At 33.1% G+C, this 21,452-nt stretch overlaps 1 protein-coding gene and 1 long non-coding RNA gene across 2 annotated transcripts in view; both read left to right on the top strand.

The window, feature by feature from the left end:
• LOC133204128 (uncharacterized) overlaps window positions 1–21,452 on the top strand; it is a 363,878-nt gene that overhangs the window by 34,209 nt on the left and 308,217 nt on the right. The gene's annotated exons all lie outside the window — the stretch shown is intronic.
• LOC133204143 (uncharacterized) lies at window positions 6,663–7,614 on the top strand. Its single transcript, XR_009723554.1, has 4 exons — window positions 6,663–6,861; window positions 6,982–7,098; window positions 7,258–7,366; window positions 7,505–7,614. It is a non-coding gene; the product is annotated as an uncharacterized LOC133204143 (long non-coding RNA).

The following is a 21,452-nucleotide window of genomic DNA, read 5'->3' as shown; positions in this document are numbered from 1 at the left end:
GCATCATGGTTTTACCAATCCTGTACTTCTTTAAAGATATTAAATAAATCACCGATGAGTACTATGAATATTACAATGTGTATCTCACCCCGTTCATCCTTCGCAGTTATCTGTCAAATTATATTTTAAAACAAACATTTTAGATTAAGTGACAGTTCGGACTCCGTTTCTGTTGATGGTGACATGGAGTAACGTACGTGATCTGAAAAAAAAAAATTATCAATGTCTTTGATATCTCAGGAATGTTTAAAGGTTTTCTTAACTCTTTCCTTTTGAAATTGAAATAATTAACATATACTAATAAAGCATAAACAGAATGATATCAACATCTTCTTCTTCAAATATTTTCAGGAAAATGCGTATTTTTATACGATTAACCAATATATCAGTCGGAACGTCTTGTGGTTAACCGATTAGCAATTCTGTATTCGATTGGCATCCGTACAAAAAACATGTACTACAAAATGTTAAGCTTTTGTTAAGTGAAATCAAGATTATATACTCATCGTGTTTAAGAGAGGCTGAATCTGCCTAGATGTTGTGTGATGAAAATATTTTTGTTTCCTTAAACTTTGATTACACTATTCCGGGTTTTCCGATACAGCTGATTTGTTTAAGAGATTATTCAGTCTTTTAAAAGTACATTCTGTATTCTGTAGACTTTTTTGACAGATGATCGATGTACGAATTAAAATATTTCTATATCTAGAAAAAAGTATTTCCGAGTTGAAATTTGCAAAGAAAAATGTACGGTTTTGACTTTATTGTACCCTAAAAGTTTAATGTTTTAAAAAAAAAAATATGAAATTGGCGTTCAAATGAGTATATAAATGTGATTATTCATGAAAGAAAATGGCATGAAGGAGGACAATTCTAGAAATATGACATCAAAAATGTGTTACTTTTCTAAGTTTTAAACGGAAAAACTCTCAATGACAAATCTAGGGGTATTTTCCATAAGAAAATAGTATCCATAGCCGTCGCAGATTACAATTTTGGATGATTTTATGCAGTGTAAAATCTTGTTGAAAAATCATATTTATCGAAATCTTTGTGGGCGATGCATGTGTCCCATATTATTTGATAGAAAATTCCATTGAAAATTAATGTCTTCTGCTACTTTATAGGAAAATACGGGAAAAGAAAAACACTGGGCTAAATTTGCATTGAAACCATATTTTGTTCTTTATACACTAAATCGCCCAAAGGAAAAGTCTTCCATACTAAGGGTGCACGACTCCTGTAGTGTAAAAAGCTCTTATTCGTTACGTAAGAGTTGCTTTTATTTTCTTGTATCGTCTTGTTTGAATTGTTTACATTTCTTCTAAAGGACTAAATGCACCCAATGCACTCAGAACAGTAAAGCGCTTGATAAGACCGTAAACACTTAGAGAGTCCAGATGTGTCGAGAACTCAGGTTGTTAGTCTGGGATTTTCCCTTCGAATTACATAAATTTTTATGAATGAAAACTTCGATATAAAACAAACCGTGTTTGATTGGTCCTTTAAAGGGATATAGACACAGATTTGAAGTTAATATTTTTTTTTAAAGTTTTCTGTGTAATATCATGACTTATATACAATTGTATCTATATTTGAGAAAATATTGACCTCAAATCTATGTCTATGTCATTTTAAATGCCCATGAGGAATACCTTAGCAAGACAATATTTCCGAGATAGGCCTACATGCATCTGCAGTTGTAATGTAAGTAAAATTGCAAGCCTTCCCCGCATTCATAATGGACATGGTTTATACCCCCCCCCCCCCCACACACACACAAACACATAGTAAATCAAATTAATTATTTGTCCACATTTTTATTACCATGGCAGATAGAAATTTTCCTTTTTTTTTTTTTTTTTACAATGAACTTAAATTAACAGTCTTTTAACTTTTTTGTTACTGCATATTTTAAGACCTTAGAAGAGCAAAATGCTTTAAATGATAATATAAACGAAAGGTTCAGTAGATAAATACAGAGTTTTCCAGTAAAAATAGTCCTAATGCCTATAAGTTTTCAGTAAAAAAAAAATACCTAAATACCCCTTTGTTGTGAAATATCAGAGATGTCTCTAACGCTTACCGCATGAGAGACAGGGAGACAAAACATAGTGTTATGCCTTCAGGTTCCTCCTTGTAGAAAAGAAAGAAAAATCATGCAAGGTTTACAGATGACAATTTAGGTCAGTGAAGACTATAATTCGACCAAAGAGGCTTACACGCGCAAACAGACATGTACTTATGCTGTGTTTAAAACAAAATCAATTAATTTGTTTTAAATGGAAATTGAGACAATAAGTTTCTGCAGCTTGATCCAAAATATAAATATATTCTTGAAAATACTGAAAAAAAAATGTTCTTGAGTACTAGTCCATAATTTCTTAATTTTAACAACGTAAATCTTGTAGAGACCACATATTGTCGCCATACAATCCATGTAACTGATCCACGTTTTGTAGTTATGCAAAAAACATATTCTTCAATCATTATTGCAATTTTCTGAAGAAAAAAAACTACTAAAATACATTGAATATATGTATTTTTGAAAATTTCAAAATATCGAATCTTAGAAAATGTGTACGATAACATCAGAAAATGGTCTAATCTAAATCATAAATGTCAGGCTTTTTGAAGTATGTAAATGTATTTTTTGGCTGCTGCTGATAACTTGTGCATCATAAACTGGCACTCATACAAAAGTTACATTCATGATTTTAGAAACACAAAAATCTTTAAAAATGAATCCCCAAATTGCCTTGAATTTAGGTAAATACAACATTCAGCCGCTAGTATATAGATATAGGATTTTTTTTTTTTTTGGGGGGGGGGGGGGCAATTCTCTTAATCGTGTAAATGAAATGTGTATCATACCATACTAATACCATTCCATATCTCACTACAGGTTTATATTTACGGGTACATGTTTACCATATATATAGTGATTTATATTTAGCAAAGGGCATTTCCAATTGCATGTGTATTTCAAAAGGATTGATTTTTCGTTCGTATTTATTTTCAAATATTTTCTTAAGAAAATATGAAAGTTTTTCAAAACTTTAAATACTAAGGATACAATGATGAACATCCAGAGGATCTGTTGTTTGATCTTTGTACATGTCATACTACAGACTGTCAAGCTGTCGGTAAGTATCAACAGGATTAAATATTTATTAAACATTACAGAAGATGCTCAAGATTTCTTTTTTTCTATTCCTTTGGTTTATAACTTCACCAAAGTTAGTTATAAGTTCTATCATATCGGATATTTGAAAAAAAAAATTCCATGGTAAAGTGAAATCATTTATTCATAACTCATACGTTAACAGACATAATATATTAAGCTTCTTGTATTGCATGTACAGTGTACATGTAATAAACTTTTCTTATTTCAGAATTTTGAACTTTATTGAGATTAACCATGGCATTACTTTGAAATTTTTAAAAAGGAAAAGATACTTTTATCATTGCTATGAGTTCATATTAGGAAGTGTAATAACGTTATCATGATCAATGTTAATCATGTAATGTTTGATCAGACAAAAAATAAAAACCCATCAGAATATGTCTTTTTAAATGTCACTTCGATTCTACACACTTATATGAAGATGTCCTTTCTTTCTGATACTATCTTTTTTACCGGGAGCATTACAATCGTTTTGAAGATAAATACTATAACGTGCTAAGGTAGTTCAAGGCTTGATCTATCTCAGACAGTAATGTACGTAATAAAATGATTCTATATCTAGACGAGGGTATTTCCGAGTATTGTCCTATACATTCAACTACATGATATCTCTGTTTACTTTGAATACCGTTTAATCGCACAGGTTGAAAATTGGATAATAGATATGCAAAACTTTCGGTAGATGTAATAATTTATTGATTTTTTTTCTTATTATATAGATGTGTACTAGGTAGATCAGACATTTCATTCATTGGTCATTACTGCTCCTGAATCTTTATTCAAAATTACATATCAGTAAATACGAGTATGTAGAAAAGTAAACATTTTACTTAATATCATACATCATTTATAAAACTATATATTTCAATAGATGTTTATATTTTTAGGTCACCTGAGTCACTCAGGTGACCTATTGCTATCCGTTTTTGTCCGTCGGCGTGCGTCGTGCGTCGTGCGATGTGCGTTAACATTTGAACATTTTTAGCTTCATCTCTGAAACCGCTCAACCAATTTACTCCTTCTTTACTCCTGGACATCAAGCAGTCAAACTGTTGGCATGATTGTAATAAGCATTGAGCCCTCTACCAAAATTGTGAAATTCATGGCCCCAGGGGCAGGGGTTCTGGTGCTAGGGCGGGGCTATATAGATCATATAGTGAAAGTGCATTATTTCTTTGAAAATCTTCTTCTCTGCTCCTGGGTATTAAATAGACTAACTAAGTATATAGTTATGATGAGTAAGAGTGCCTCTTCCAAAATTGTGAAATTCATGGCCCCAGGGTCAGGGGATCTGGTGTTAGGGCGGGGCTCTATTGATTATATAGTGAAAATGCATTAATTCTTTGAAAATCTTCTTCTCTGCTCCTGGGTATTACATACAGTAACTAAGTACATAGTTAGGATGAGCAAGAGTGCCTCTTCCAAAATTGTGAATTCCATGGCCCATGGAGCAGGGGTTTTGATGTTAGGGCGGGGCTCTATTGATTATATAGTGAAAAAGCATTAATTCATTGAAAATCTTCTTCTCTGCTTTGGGTATTAAATAAAGTAACTAAGTACATAGTTAGGATGAGCAAGAGTGCCTCTTCCAAAATTGTGAATTTCATGGCCCCTGGATCAGGGGTTTTGATGTTAGGGCGGGGCTCTATTGATTATATAGTAAAATGCATCAATTCTTTGAAAATCTTCTTCTCTACTCCTGGGTATTATTGAAACAAATCAAATACATAGTTATGATAAGCAAGGATGCCTCTTCCAAAATTATGAAATTCGTGGCCCCTGGATCAGGGGTTTTGATGTTAGGGCGGGGCTCTATTGATTATAAAGTGAAAATGTTTTAATTCTTTAAAAATCTTTTTCTGTGCACCTGGGTATTATTTAAACAAACTAAGTACATTGTTATGATAAGCAAGGATGCCTCTTCCAAAATTGTGAAATTCATGGCCCCGGGGACAGGAGTTCTGGTGCTAGGGCGGGGCTATATAGATCCTATAAAGAAGGTGAATTATTTCTTTGAAAATCTTCTTCTCTGCCCCTGGGTAATGTTTTAACAAACTAAGTACATTGTTATGATATGCAAGGATGCCTCTTCCAAAATTTTGAATTTTATGACCCAAGGTTTAAGGGTTCTGGTTAAAGGGGGGGGGGGCTTCTATTGATTATAAAGTGAAAAAGCAAAATTTCTTTGAAAATATTCCTTTCTGCTTCTGGTTAAAAAAGCAAAGAATCTAAGTGTTTAGTTATGATGAGCAAGAGTGCTTCTTCCAGAGTAGTGAATTTCATGACCCCTGGGTCAGATGTGCTGGTGTGGGGGTGGGGCTCTTGATAATGTAGTGAAAATGCATTAATTCTATTAAATAATCTAAATAATCCTATTTGCTCCTTAGTGTTAAGCAGATAAACAAATTGATTAGTTATGATGAGCAAACTTATGGTCCCAGGGTCAGAAGCTTTGGTGTTTCGGGGGGGGGGGGGGGGGGGCTCTATTGATAATATATAGTGAATCTGTAGTAAAAATGCATTATTTCTTTAAAAATCTTCTCCGCACCTGGGCATATATGAGGCAAACAGAGTAAAAAATTTTTATAAGGAAGGGAATTTTTACCAGATTTTTGAACATCTGGACCATTTGGTCAAGTGTTCTGGTCCTGGCCAGGGCTCTATTAGTTTGTATTCTACTGAGAGGAGTTATTCCCCTTTGCCATTTACTTTTGATAATTTATCACTGTAAATAATGTACTTGAAAGGTAAATAGAATAAGAGAATTATGCAAGAACTTTTATTGTATAATACAAAAAGTACTTTCATAGTTTTAATGATCAGATAGACTTGTAAGTAGTAGATAAATAAAAATGAGACAAAAATAACTTGTCTTATTAAATGTTCATCAAAGACCAAGAGAGGCCAATGTAAGAGATTTCAACAAGGGATTAAAATAGTAGAGAAGCATTGATAATTTGTTAATATACTGGATGGTGAGTGATAAATGGGGGACAGATTAGAACGTAATTTATGAACTGTTTATGAATATTAAGACCAATTATTTTGTTGATCATGATAACCCTATTTTTCTTGCTTTTGGGCAACAAAGCTTCACCTTTCAGTTCATTTTATACTCTGTGCATCCCTTAAATTGTTGTATCTTACTCAGGTGACCGTTAAGGCCCTTGGGCCTCTAGTTTGTATTTTTTATTCAAATGTAATTAAAAAAAATAAACGTTATCTTAAATGGCTTATCTAATGTTAAGATTATGTTTATACTTCAATAGAAATAACTGCAATACTATTGAACTTTGTAAATATTCTTTACAGGAATTAAAGTACAATCTTCTAAGAGAATTATACATATTTACTATTATAACACCTATAGCTTAGTGCATTTCTTCAATTTTGAATATTTTTTTGAAAATTAATAGATCAAAGTAAAATAGATAAAACAAGTTACATATTTGTATAATTTTTGACTATGCCACAATTGTCCCGCTTCGAAATTGACAGTTTCTTACACCAATGTCCAAGCACATATGAGAAGTGGATGGATGCAGCCAGACGAAAAAATTGTTCAAGCACACCTCAGAACTGCACTAGTCCGGAGAATTTCAAATACCAATGTGTAGCGAATGCCTACCTGAACGAAACCATTGAAGTGTGTGCTCCCGGATTATTTCTTTTAGGTATATTCTATACATGGAAAGAAGCGTTCTTTCCTTGAATGATTTTGGATTTCGATTTTTTTAAACATAATTTCGTAAACACTTTCTTTTCGTATATAAAAACATAACAGTTTTTTGCAGGATTTTGTCCGGAATATAATTTCCGAGGCGAACGAATACAAGATAACTATAATGCTGATTGTAAACATTATGCAGAACCTTGCCCAAACAGATACGAGTCTTGGAAGTCCTACAAATGTAAGCTCTGTATACATGTATCCAATGACAAACATTATAATGTCTGAGAACTAATCAATAACTAAAAATTCATTTCTGCAAACAATACTTATAATTTTTTTTTTATTTGCAATACTTGCATTGCTTTCTAAATAAATTATATTCTTCTTTTCATTTCAGTTCCAGGATGAATTACTCTGAGGAACTCAGTACACAAAAGTGAATCTTTATTATCAAACAAAACTTTAATTTTTAAAACAGCGAGGAAAAAAATAAGCAGGCGTAAACTGTAAGTGTTGTTGATGAAACTATAAGTTTCGAATTTTATTTGCATCTATCATTTATAACACCTATATATTTTATGTTATATATATATTATATTGTATTATATTATATCATATTATGTTCATACATATATAATTTCCAGAAGTGACGACAGCTCTATGGTCTTGATTTTATGCCTGAGTACTAGTATTCCATTCATCGTATTCATATCAGCTTTCATATTCATTTTTATCTATAGAAGAAAGCGAAGAATAACAGGTATACTGAGTAGTTTATTTCACCTTGGCTTTTATGATTTTTATATATATTTAACAGAAAACTTGGTGATTTAATTAAAATCATTATTTTACAGAGAAATATTGCCACTAAATCAGACCGAATGTCAAAAAAGTGATTCTTAAAGATGTTTTGAAAGAGTAATTATTTTCATCTAATCCATCGTGATTATTAAAAAATACGAATGCATTCGGAGGACACTCAATTTCATAACTGACACAAAATCTGTCATTTAATTTGGAATTTATTAAAAGTTAACATTTCCACGATTTGATAGGATGTCTTTAATTGAAATTTCACTGATATTTAACACATTTCAATTAGATTTACTTACTTTTGTAAATCTTTAACTTTTTCCATATCGATTGAAATAATTTGCTATTTAGTATTGTCTTGTAAAAATAAAAGCTCGATTTGTAAAAATAACAATATACTTCTTACTACACTTTGTTTTTCCGTCTTTGACTATAGTTGAAATGGTACTATTATACTCTTGATTAAAATTAAAGTTGTTTTCTAATGAAAGTATTTATTTATTTGTCACTTTTATTCAAGCTTTCGCAAATATAAATACATGTATTAATTGATCTATAGCATCGATCATACTTCCTTATATTAAAAACAGAAGATTAATCAACTTCTCGATTCGACAACTGTGAAGTGACTTTTCATGTTAACCGTATCTTAATGTTATATCCTGATTAAAAATATATCCTTTTTAATAAAGCTGATCAATCTTCTGGGCAGGAAATACTTGCTCTACACAGAGAATTTTCCCCCAGTTTAGATTCATCCCTCTAATCGTAAGTGGGCGATTTAAAAAAAAAATGGGCGAAGTCAAAAATTAAAAAAAAATAGCAACACAAAAGATTTAAAAAAAAACAAATAACAAATTAAAGAAAAAAAAAAGACAGTAACAACCTTATTTCTAACAATCAATTGTGTTTGGGAGAATTTAAAACGGGATAAAGTCGGTTACAAGTGTGTAGTGGACAGTCGTTTTTGTTTATGTCATCCACAAGGCTCTCTGTAGAACCCGAAGAAGGCACCAGTGTATTATAATGTACAGTTTCTCCAAGAACAGAATTTTTCTTTGTTTGAATTATTTTAATAGTCTCTTCAGAAACTGTAAAAAAAAAGAACAAAATAAAGCATGTATGTTTTTATGTTAATTTTGAACATAAATGCCTAAAAAGGAGGATATGCATGTCTGAGTAGATGAAAATGGTTGCATGCTGATGTGATAATTAAAGTTGACAAAGGATAGGATTTTAGAAATTGTTTTTTTACTCTTTGTTTATTTTTATATCAGACAAATCTTTTGTACAAAGCTTGATTACACATTTCATGACATTTCAATTATTCTGCAAGAATACTGATGCAAAAAGTTCACGCATTACAAATGTTATCTATTTTATATAAATGTTCATGTTTTTTTTATAATTAAGCTTAAGATTGTATATGACTGATTGATTACGATTTAATATTACAGTTGTCATTTTAGCTTACCGGGAATTGTTTTTTAAAAGAATTTTATCGATCGTTAAGCACAGTTAGTGGACTAACTTTGTCGATGCAGTGTACTTAACTTTGAGTGGAAAACACCCAATTGAAACATCACATAGCTCTGAAGGACAATTACACAGTTTTTGACAGTGTCGTCCATAACTTGGAAACAAACACGTGGTAGAGCAGTTGATTCCAAAATATCCTGGTGTGCATTATGTTGATTCATAATATAATTATACATGAACATGCATATAATGCACTAAACGAATAGCATTTAAATAAATAAATTGAGCAATTGTGGTTAAGTTGCAACTTTATCGAAACTTAACTATAAATAAAAAAATTAAAATTGTGGGACTTTATCAAATCTGTTTTTTCCTTTTTCTGTAAAAATAAAACAGCATAGAAATAAACATTGAGAAAGTTATCAATGCAAGAATGACCTACATACTGTTGGATGACATGGTCCCATGTAAAGCCAGCACAGCGACTTACTCCATCTTTCCTTTGTGAAGGTATACAGAAAAAGGCTTTTGAAAGACAGTAGGGACAAAATTCTGCAAGGTGCAGCGATGAGGTTGTTCGATATGTACATGATGTATTTTGATATAAGTAGGATTCTTTTAGTATTTATTTATAACAAGAAGGCCATGAAGTTTTTTTTTCACCAGTTAGTATTTGTTTACTTTTTCCCGAAAGTTTACGAGTCTGAGCATTCTAATTTTATAAAGAGAAATTATGTTCCGGTATATTTTGTACTATGCATGCAGCTACGTGTGTAGATGATATTTTCCACAAATTGATGTACATACAAATTGTACTTATAGAATTTCACGCTGAAGAACCGAATACTGATCGACAGTTATTTATAAAAGTCACCGAGTTATAACAAACTTGGATTGTTTTACTTGCACCGTCTCTGAATTTTATTTTGCATTTCTTGTGTTCTTCATATACATGTAAGTGTTAGCCACCTACCCTTCACACTTTCCATTAATTTTCCTGAAGTAAGCTAGGATACCCACGACACATAACACATTCATTTTGTAAATCATTATTGCTTGTATATATAGATGTGTAGATTTAAGATCATTCCAAACATATAACCTCACTAGCACCATCTTCGCTAGCCAAGGGTTTCCATTTCGGATCGGAAACCCTTGGCTAGCGAAGATGCCCTAGTACAGATTTTGGCATTTCCTGGAAAAACGTATACGCACATGATTGCCTTTCCGGTTTTGATTTTTAGGCTAGATTAATAAATTGACTTACTATTTTGTTCGTACATATAATATATATAGGCGGTTCTTTTAATTAAAAAAAATCATGTACTGTCAAAAGGCCAGAGATACTCAAGCTGTAGTAGGTAAATTGACTATTAGAAAATGGCATAAAACTAATTGTACAATTTTTATGCTTTAACATCTCTAATAAAGTAGAGAGAGAGAGAGAGAGCGAGAGAGAGGGGGGGGGGTGGAGCACGTATAAATATAAAGCAAGTTTAAAAACAACTCTTCGACTATTTAATAAACATGTAACTGCCCTCAGTGATTTTTGTTTGTTTATTGAATTACGTCCCTCTCGAGAATTGTTCACTCATATGGAGACGCCACCACTTGCCCGTGTAGAGCTGCACATTTTTTACCTATACTCAGCACGAAGGGCCATTGAGCAGTGAGGGATCTTTTTCGTGCCAGCACCTACAGTATTAACCGGACCCATCCTGACGCAAAGCAGTCTCAGAGCAGTCCCGGGGACTGCTTTGTGGGACTGCTATGACAAGTTTGTTTGTTTTTTGTTTGTCTGGTTTTTTTTTTTTAAATAGTGCTAATGGAAACTTTGAGTGCATATGTAATTTGACAGCATTAATTTATCAAATAGGCCTAGATAATTTTTTTTTCAAAAACCTGTATTGAAGTTTAATTTAAGGGATAGAAATCATCCTCTGGCTTCCCTTTTTAACCACTTTTATTTTCTTAAAATTAATTCTAGACTACAATTGTGTAAATTTAAAGCCCCTAGAAGACATTTAGTAGTTACATGTATAACTATCTCTATTTATTTAATTTTTGTAAGAAATTAATACTTGTTTTTTTAAATTTGTTTTTTTCTTAACCACCTCTCTGCAGAAAGTAAACAAAACAACAACAGGGAGCTGCAAATTCAGAATACACAAGGGGCGGAGCTATCATGTCACTCAGAACCTTTTTCATGCATGAGTGAACTAAGCAGTCCCAGAAAGCAGTCCCATGGACTGCTGGGACTGCTGGGTCTGCTTTCTAGAGCAGTCCCACAGCAGTCCCAGAGCAGTCCCATAGCGGTCCCAGAGCAGTCCTACAGCTGTCCCAGAGCAGTTCTACAGCGGTCCCAAAGCAGTCCCGGGGGACTGCTTTCTGGGACTGCTTTGGTGTCAGGTTGGGCCTGGTTGATACTGTACTGCGTCATGGGACCTCGATTTATACGGTCTCATCCGAAGGACCGGTCTCCACGTCCCACAGTGGGATTCGAACCCGCGACGTAAGGATCAACTCCTTACTCCGCGACTCTAGAGCGAACGCTCTAGCCACTGCGCCACGCGGGTGAATGCCCTAGGTGAAGAATGAAATTCACTTTTATTCGGATACCCACTTTAACCCCAACCCGGGGTTGAACCCTCGACTTACGGAATCTGTCTCGGCCATCTAAGCAAATCAAAAAACTTGCTTTTGATGCCTTGGGTCGGAAGTAGGTATTACACAAAGCTAATAAAAGGTATGAAAATGTCTTCTTATAACGTCCTAAGAAATTATAAATTGTATGTTCTCTACTTCTTCTTCTTCTGATTTCTTATTATCTTATTATATTAGATTTAATTTGATTTTATTTATTTATTTATTTATTTATTTTTTTCTGATTTATTTATTGGCTTGCTTGCTTTTGATTTTCATCTTCAGGTACTCTGTTTTAAAGCGTATACATCTAATTTTTTTTAATCTTTCTTTTTGTACTGAATGTTTGATTTTTTGAAATTTTATTTAAAAAAAGAAGAAACTTTAATGAAAGATAGTAAACAATATGGTATTATGTCTCTGCTTTAATCCTTTGGCACTAAAAGAGAAAAAATAAAAATAATAAAAAAAAACACGAAACGCCTTTTTTCTTTTTCTCATTTTTTTAAACAGTTATTTAGAGATTTTTGGCAGAGTAAAAGGATTTGATCTTTGCTTTATAATGCATATACACATAAAATTCTTACAAATTGAAAATTGATTTCTAATTGTTTAACACTGAGGAATTACAAAGACACAGGGTTTTATTTATTGTCCAAAGCTTCTTATTTGAGTGGTTTAATGCATAAATGTATGAGAGATGCAATAAATCAAAATGACCATACATTTTGAAAACAATTTTATGTAACAAACAAGATGTGTTTGTGAAACACTGATGCCCCCGTAAAGCAGCTTAAGGCGAAGGTTAAAGTTTCTCAAATGCAAGTCAAAATCCAGGCCAAAAGATAAAACATGTTGGTACTCAAAGAAAGGTCTTGTCTCGAGGAATATACCTGTGAAATTTGAAAGACCTAGCTGCAAGTGTTCAAAAATTATCGCGAAGTTTTTTAAAAGTAAGTAAAACGTCAGGGTCAAGGTCAAAGTGGTTGGTATCCAAAGGAAGGTCTTGTCACAAGGATTACATATGTGAAGTATGAAAGCCCTAGCTCCAACCATTCAAAAGTTATGACCAAGGTTAAAGATTTTCAAAAGTAGGTCAAACTCCTATGTCAAGGTCAAAGGGTCAAAGTGGTTGGTATCCTAAAGAAGGTGATGTCACAAGGATTACATATGTGAAGTATGAAAACTATAGGGTCAACCATTCAAAATTTATGGCCAAGGTTAAAGTTTTTCAAAAGTAGGTCAAACTCCTAGGTCAAGGTCAAAAGGTCAAAGTGGTTGGTATCCAAAAGAAGGTCTTGTCACAAGTATTACATATTTGAAGTATGAAAGCCCTAGCTCCAACCATTCAAAAGTTATGGCCAAGGGTAAAAATTTTTAAATGAAGGTCAAACTCCTAGGTCAAGGTCAAAAGGTCAAAGTGATTGGTATCCTAAGAAAGGCCTTGTCACAAGAATTACATATGTGAAGAATAAAAGCCCTAACTCCAACCATTCAAAAGTTATCGCCAAGGTTAAAGTTTTTCAAAAGTAGGTCAAACTCCTATGTCAAGGTCAAAAGGTCAAAGTGGTTGGTATCCAAAAGAAGGTCTTGTCACAAGGATTATATATTTGAAGTATGAAAGCCCTAGCTCCAACCATTCAAAAGTTATGGCCAGGGTTAAAGTTTTTCAAAATTAGGTCAAGGTCAAAGCGTCAAAGAGGTTGATATCCAGAGGAAGGTCTGTGACGGTACATATTGTCGTTTTGTACATATTGTCGTCGGCGACAATATGTACCTACCCTCACTGCACATATTGTCGTCCATCGGTACATATTGTCGCCGGCGACAATTTGTACCGAGACCGGCCTTATTTTCCTCCTGCATAATGGACGACAAAATGTACAGTCAAGCACCAGCACATATTGTCATCGGCGACAATATGTACAGTCAAGGTCGGTATATATTGTCGTCGATATATTGTTTTGACGAATATTTACTAGAGAAAAGAAAGAGAAATTGACAAACACACACACGCACGGAGGGAGACAGACAGCATTATTCGCAATACTGTAGGGAGAAAACTTTTTGGTCAGAGAATTGTGTCCAGGATTGATGTACATCACTACAACATATCAAGATACCGTAATTCTTGAGATATCTGTTAATTAAATCAGCTTTTTTTTCTTGTAATATATACTTGGAGATTGAATAATTTTTTTTTTTTTTTTTTTTTTTATTTCAGTAGTAATGATTATTTGAAAATTATTCTTATATACGATCATGTGCCGATATAATATTATAAATATAATTTATTGTTAATAATAATAGAAGAATAACGAAAAAAAATAACATTTTTAGATCACCTGAACTGGAAGTTCAAGTGAACTTTACTGATCGCATTTTGTCTGACCGTCCGTCTGTCTGTAAACTAATCATAATTTCATCTTCTTTTCAAGAACGACTGGGTCAATTTCAACATATTTTTACAACAAACAAAAACAAAATCAATTTTTTTCAAGTCATGACCCCAGGGGTAATGTGGGGCCACAATGGGTGATCAAAGATTTACATAGGAATATATACAGAAAATCTTTAAAAATCTTCTCAAACACCAAAGACAGATGTATTTCCCCCCCCCCCCCCCCCCGCTTAGTGGTTTGATTTTTTTTTTTTTTTTTTTTTTTTTTTTGCTCTGGTTAAATTGTTTATTTAACTTGTATATGCTTAGTCCACAGGTAAAATTTCATAATTAAATAATTAACTTAACATATACAATAACACTGATGGACGACAGTATGCGCAGTGAGGGAAGGTACACATTGTCGCCCGCGACAATATGAACAGGACGACAAAATGTACCATCACAATCAGGCTACAAGAAATAGCCTACGAGACACGTCAGTGTGATTCTCACACCAATGACATTCACAAAACTACAAAAAAACAGCAAAAATATATGTGGGGCGACAATATGTACAGTGAGGGTGAGGCACATAATGTCGCCAGCGACAATATGTACATATGTAACTTTTCAGTCGGCGACAATATGTACAGATGGACGACAATATGTGCAGTGAGGGTAGGTACATACTGTCGACAATATGTACAAAACGACAATATGTACCGTCACAAGGTCTTGTCACAAGGAATACACATGTGAAGTTTGAAACCCCAGGCATCAACTGTTCAAAAGTTATGGCCAAGGTTTTTCAAAAGTAGGTCAAGGTCAAAAGGTGAAAGTTGTTGGTATCCAAAGGAAGGCCTTGTCACAAGGAATACACGTTTGAAGTTTGAAACCCCGAGCACCAACTGTTCAGAAGTTATGGCCAAGGTTAAAGTCTCATAAAATTTTGCAAAAGTGGGACAAACTCCAACAAGACTCTTGGGTCTGATGTTTGAGCGGGTAGCTAATGACGAAATAGTGAGAATGCATAAATTCTTTGAAAATCTCCTCCTCTGCTCCTGGGTATTAAGCCGATTAACTAAATGCATAGTTATAGTGAGGAAGGGTGCCTCTTCTAAAATTATGAAAGATCTGGCCCCAGGGTCAGGGGATTCGGTTGGGGGTGGTGGTTTTATTATATACTGTAAATCACTCTATTTTTGCGACACATTTTTTTCCCCGAGATACTATTTAGTATTTATTAACGAGACAAAATTTTCGTGAGCTGTGGTTTCTGTTGTATATAATCCTTTATAATACAAATATAAGAATAAAATTTTTGCAAGCAGACAGCCTCGCGTAATTACGCGAAAATTAAGTTTTCTCGAATAAAAAATTAATTTACAGTACTGAAAATGAATAAACACTTTGAAGTTCTCCTCTTCTGCTCATTGGTACTAAGCAAACAAACTAGATGCATAGTTATAATAAGCAAGGGAGTCTCTTCCAGAATTATGAATTCCATTGGCCTGGGGTCAGGGGTCCTGGTGTTAGGGCGGGGCTCTGTTGATGATAAAATAAAATGCATTAATTCTTTGAAAATCTCCTCCTCTGCTCCTTGGCATAAAGCCGATTAACTAAATGCATAGTTATGATGAGCAAGGGTGCCTCTTTTAAAATTGTGAATTTCATGGCCCCCTGGGTCAGGGGTTCTGGTGTTGGGTTGGCTCTTATGATTATATAGTGAAATTCATTAATTTCTTTCAAAAATCTTCTCCTCTGCTCCTGAGTATTAAGCAAACAAACTAAATGTAACAATATAGATGTAAATGCATGTATAATTATAAAAAAAAATGTGCCATTTCTCTGCTTCTGGGTATCTAGGTGGCAAACAGAGCACAAAAATGTAAACAAGAGGCCCATGGGCCTTATTGGTCACCTGATTATGATGTAACAACCTGATTATGATGCAACAAATGAATTTGGTTCGTATTTAAACTAGAGGCCTTGAAATTCACATTTTTGAAAGAAGCATCATTGCTCATCATAAATGTACATGTAGCATGCTTTAAAATTAAGTACAAAATACCCGGAGACAAAGTAGGGGAACAAAGAAAAATGCATTTCCATAAATCAGTAATAATCATCAATAATCAGTATTGCCACCACCCCAGAGGAAAACCTTACCCTGGGGCCACATATTTCACAATTTTGGAAAAGGCATCCTTGCTTATCATAGATGTTGATTAATACAAATGAGCAGATTTCGAAGCTTTAATTCATTTTCGGTATATAATCATTAGAGTCATCCCCCGGTACCTCTGACCCAGCTGCTTTGACATTCATAATTCTGGAAGAGGATTTCTGTTCATAAAAACTATATATTTAGATCATCAGCACAATACCCAGGAGCAGAGGAGAAAATTTTGAAAGAATTAATGCAGTTTCACGACATAATCATTAGAGTCCCGCCCTAACACCAGAATATATATATATATATATATATATATATATATATATATATATATATATATATATATATATATATATATATATATATATATATATATATATATATATATATATATAGAAAGCACAAAGAAATTCACTTTTATAAGGATACCCACTTCCGCCCCAGCCTAAGGTTGAACTCTCGACCTACGGAATCTGTCTCCTAGCAGTACAGGAACTGCGCGCTAAACCGCTCGGCTATCTAGGCAAGTCAAAAAACTTGCTTTCGATGCCGATGGAATTCTCGCGGCGAAATGCGATCATATAAAATCAAAATGATGATCCTTCAGTTATTTATTTATTTATCAATCAATTAGCAGTAGTAGTTGTAAGACAGGAGATGAAAAAGTTCGCGAACTATCTCTCTATTTACAAAACCACAATTCAGATCAGAATGAAATTTGGCACACATATAGTCATACGCATGTTCTATAAATAGCAAATGTTATAAAATGTTTGCTCCGTGTTTGTGACGTCACAATGTGAAAATTTACTTTAATATGTAGGTGACTTGTGACAAAAATTGTTGACACAGTCGTACTCGAGCAACGAACGGCTGTAAAGTTTAACGTATATCTTGGAAATTCCTTTGCAGTAGAATATGATAATTTGTACAAGGTTTATGAAGACAGAAGACTTACCAGAAGATCAATCATTAATTGGATTGATTGTTTTCGTGAAGGCAGGCAGATGGTTAAAAATGATGTTTGTTCTGTTACCCAGCGAGAGCAAATCGGGGAAAAGATAATTAAGAAGAATAAATAAGACACTGCACGTTATCTAATTCTTTGCACTGTAAACGAATTGCAATATATATATATATAGTTAAAAGAACTGTTCATTACTTTTATTTTAAAAAAAGAAAGCTTTCTCTCTCTCTCTCTGTGTGTGTGTGTGTGTGTGTGTGTGTGAGGGTGTGTGAGGGTGTGTGTGCGTGTGTGTTGGGAGGGGGGGGGGGTAGGGGGGAGAAACGGTGTGTGTGTGCTGGTTTTTTCTTTAACAAAATATTTGACACATTGAGGATTTTATCATTTTTGTTAGATCCCTCGTTTAAATAAAATATATGTATATATATATATATATCAAGTTCTTGAAAATATGAAATTCTCCACTAGGCAATGTCAAAGGAAAGATTGTTGTTACCTGTGCGATATTGAGCCCTAGCATTCAGAGACCTGTCATGCATATTAAAACAAGACTGTGTGCTGTTATGTAAATAAAAGATAACAAGTAGACAACTACCAGCATTACAGAAAGAGCACCAAAGAAATAAAAAAGTTTCAGCACGTGGGCATTTTGTAATGAATTGACTTTCACTTTTTGGCTTAATTCTAGGAATTCCATTCGAGCTGGGCTTTTTCAAAGAGCTAAACCTAATTACACTAGCTTTTGTTGATGTTGATGTGAATGTTGCAGTTTCTTGTCCGAAGCCAACGCCATGTGTTCTTGAAAAAGCGTCCGTTGACACAAAATTAACTACAAAGGAAAAAAGGTGTAAAATTATAAGGCTAAAGCAATACCCACAATAAAGTGCTCGCTTTTTTTCTTTTCTTCATTGATTACTTAAATTTTTTTATATGTTATCACAACAGTAAAACATTCAATTTATGTTTGTTTAGAACGGTATTGACATAAGAAATACAAGCTCTTGATAACAACAAAAATATGTTTCAAAATATGTGGCGTAAAGTTGAACCTTTGCATCTTTGTTGTTGAAGACGACGGAGAAAACGCTGATCGGGATGCTAAACACTGTTTCTCCTTATAAGGAAAAAAGCTGCATATTTGAATTTTTAACATTAAATCTTTATTAATCACACGCCATATTCACTGTATTTTCTTTTTAACTCCCATTTTACATATTTGTTTACATGAATTCCCGTCTTGTTCCATTTTTCACATAGACTTCACATCGACTTATGGTTTGAAAATACTTCTTCTCAAGAATAGCAAAGCCATGATCGATCATATTTATATGGAAGCATCCCAGGATAGTGTAGATTCAAGTTTGTTCAAATCATGACCCCCAGGGGTTGGTGAGGCCACAATGGGCGGTCATTATTTTACATAGGAATACAAAGGAAAAATCTTTACGTAATGTTTTCAGATTCTTAATATTAAAAAATACAATTTTTGAATGTCGGGATGTTTTTACGCCAGGTTTCCTATCTTTAATATCTTTAGATAAGGTATTCTAGCAATGAATTTATGAAAAAAAAAATCCTTGAAATGTAACCAGCTTTAATAATTCAGAAGTTTGTTCTCTGTATTCTTTAAGGTGTACAGAATGATACAGTTAGATTTGAGCAGTCTTAACACGGCAAAAAACAAAAAAAAAAACAAAAAAAAAAAAAAAAAAAAAAAAAAACCCAGTTTCTCGACAGCCGAATCTAAAGCTGCAAAATGACTCATTGCAAGAACATCGCTTAGTACACCCAATTCCAAAATGAGGAAATTTACACTTCGCTGCACAGTTTTAAAGGTAAAATCCCACTCCACCTTTTGCAACAAATACACGTAAATAATTTTAAAAATGAAAATACGCCGCCATTTATTTAAAATTTTAAAATCCGTTACATATAATTATGAAAATTTCTTATTACTGTTACTTATTGCTTTTTCATTTTTCTAAAATGTAAAATGTAGCATGCTTCGAAATAATTTCAATCAGAAGGATTGAAAAGAGAGCATCCAGAGTTCATAGTGTAAAACCACTCAGCAAGCAACAAAACAAAAAAAAAAAAAAGAAAACAAACAAACAAACAAACAAACAAACCAAGACACTTATTTGTTACGTCATAAATAAAATGATCCAAGGTAGAGACAGTTGCTTATATTATAGGTTGTTGATAACGAAACATTCAAAGAGATTCTGTTTCAGTGGATTAAATTTAAGTATCTAAATAACATGGGAAAATATGCCCATCTCGATCCGCTCTTCCGAGCAATGATCGAGGTCCGGTCTTCCAACCTGTCGGAATTCCAATAAGTACAAAATATATTGTAATCTTATAACAAAACATTATAATAAACGTGATGACTTCATTTTTTTCTTTTATCAACTTCTCTTACTAGGCAAGCTATTGACAAACAAGTTGCTTAAAACGATTTCATGGAAACATCTACTTTGACAGGGACTTAATGTGCGAAATTATTCGTAATCTCCTACACAAAGCATTGTAACATGTTTTGCTTATGAATAAATTTATGTGTGAGAAAATTGGACTCATGTAACATTTCTATCTATTTCAATTGAATTCTAAGTCATGAAAACAGAAAACAAAGACAAAAACATTGAAAAATAGAAGATATCACTGGCCAAGGTTAGAAAAATACAGATTAGATGCGCTTAAATAACAATATAGATTAGGAAACAATTTCTTCCAGGAAAATAATGTAAGGTCAAAAAGGGGATCCTTGATATTACTGGTCTGAATCTGAATCGTGTTCATTTCCTTTTATTACATACAAATTGAGAATCTAATTTGAAATGATTCATATTCACATTTTTGTACGGATTTCCGAAAAAAAATCTTTCCTTCCATTTTTTTTCGGAAGCATATTTGCACATGTATATTTTTTTTTCTTTTACATTCCCACACTTGGAAAGAAATTGACCGATCATCCAGTCTGTTAATGATATGAAGAGGAAGACCTTGACACTCTGTTAGAATGTATTAAGTGTCTTCGATGTAATCGTACGTATTTGCTACGTATCAGAGGATTTACTAACTGGCAAAATGCAAAACATCTATCCTTTCGTTTTAGTAACAAAACACTACATAAACAATATGCTGCATGTATATTTCTAGAAAAATACGTTTACATTAATAGTCTCAATTTTACAACTGCATTTTAGAAAAGTTGGATTTACTTGCACATTTGGATATCCAACTTAAATTCAGAGTTTCATTTCAAATGATATACTTCTTCAAAATCAAGCTTTATTTCAAACACTTGCTACATTTCAAAATGACGACAGTAAATATCATTTAGCGTACTGAAAATTATAACAAAGATACATTGGTGGATCCAATGAATGCTCGTAACACCTCGTATCTTTCTGCAGACGTACTGTGAAAAAATATATTCAAGAACTCGTGTAAATAAATGTCGACTTTCAAAAACTTTAAAGATCTGTTAGAGAATTGCAATTCACCAATTATTGACATAAACCTTGAAAATTGAAAATTCAGTCAAATATTATGTTCTGTCAATATGTCCCATTACACTTGAAATGAAAGTAAGAGTATAGTCTATCCAACTTTATATATTGATGTTTTACTGAAAATAAAAGTTAATGACAAGCTACAGTGTACGAAGTAGACTATATGTCATGTGTTATAACTTTATTTTATCCGATGTCAATTCCCTATTTATTGATTGATACTTAAATATCAACAACTATTTATTCCCCCCAACGGATTCGATTCATAAGTGCTTGTTCTAACAACGATCAAATTTAAACAAATGCAAGATACTGAAAAATACCTTTTTGGTTACAGGACTTTCTATTTGTTATTCTGTAAGTCAGCATTTTGCACATTTTTGTTATTATGATAACCTATCTTTCGAACGTGTTTTGACTGAAATGTTTTATATCAATTGATTGTTCATGTGTACACTAATTTTGACGATCGACGAAGGTACATTAATGCTTCCCAGAGGATATCGCAGTGTACTCTGTGCCTTCACTTCTCTTTACTACAAATGTATGATGTCATAATTGAACATGACGTCAAGTCACAGAAAACATGAGCTGTTATGATGAGGAGAGCTTT

This window comes from Saccostrea echinata, unplaced genomic scaffold, assembly GCF_033153115.1.
Source record: "Saccostrea echinata isolate AGI-Se365-2 ecotype Australia unplaced genomic scaffold, CSIRO_AGI_Sech_v1 ptg000052l, whole genome shotgun sequence".
NCBI classification, from domain to species: domain Eukaryota; kingdom Metazoa; phylum Mollusca; class Bivalvia; order Ostreida; family Ostreidae; genus Saccostrea; species Saccostrea echinata.
The sequence above is the reverse complement of the archived record's forward strand: the minus strand, read 5'-3'. Positions and strand labels throughout refer to the sequence as shown.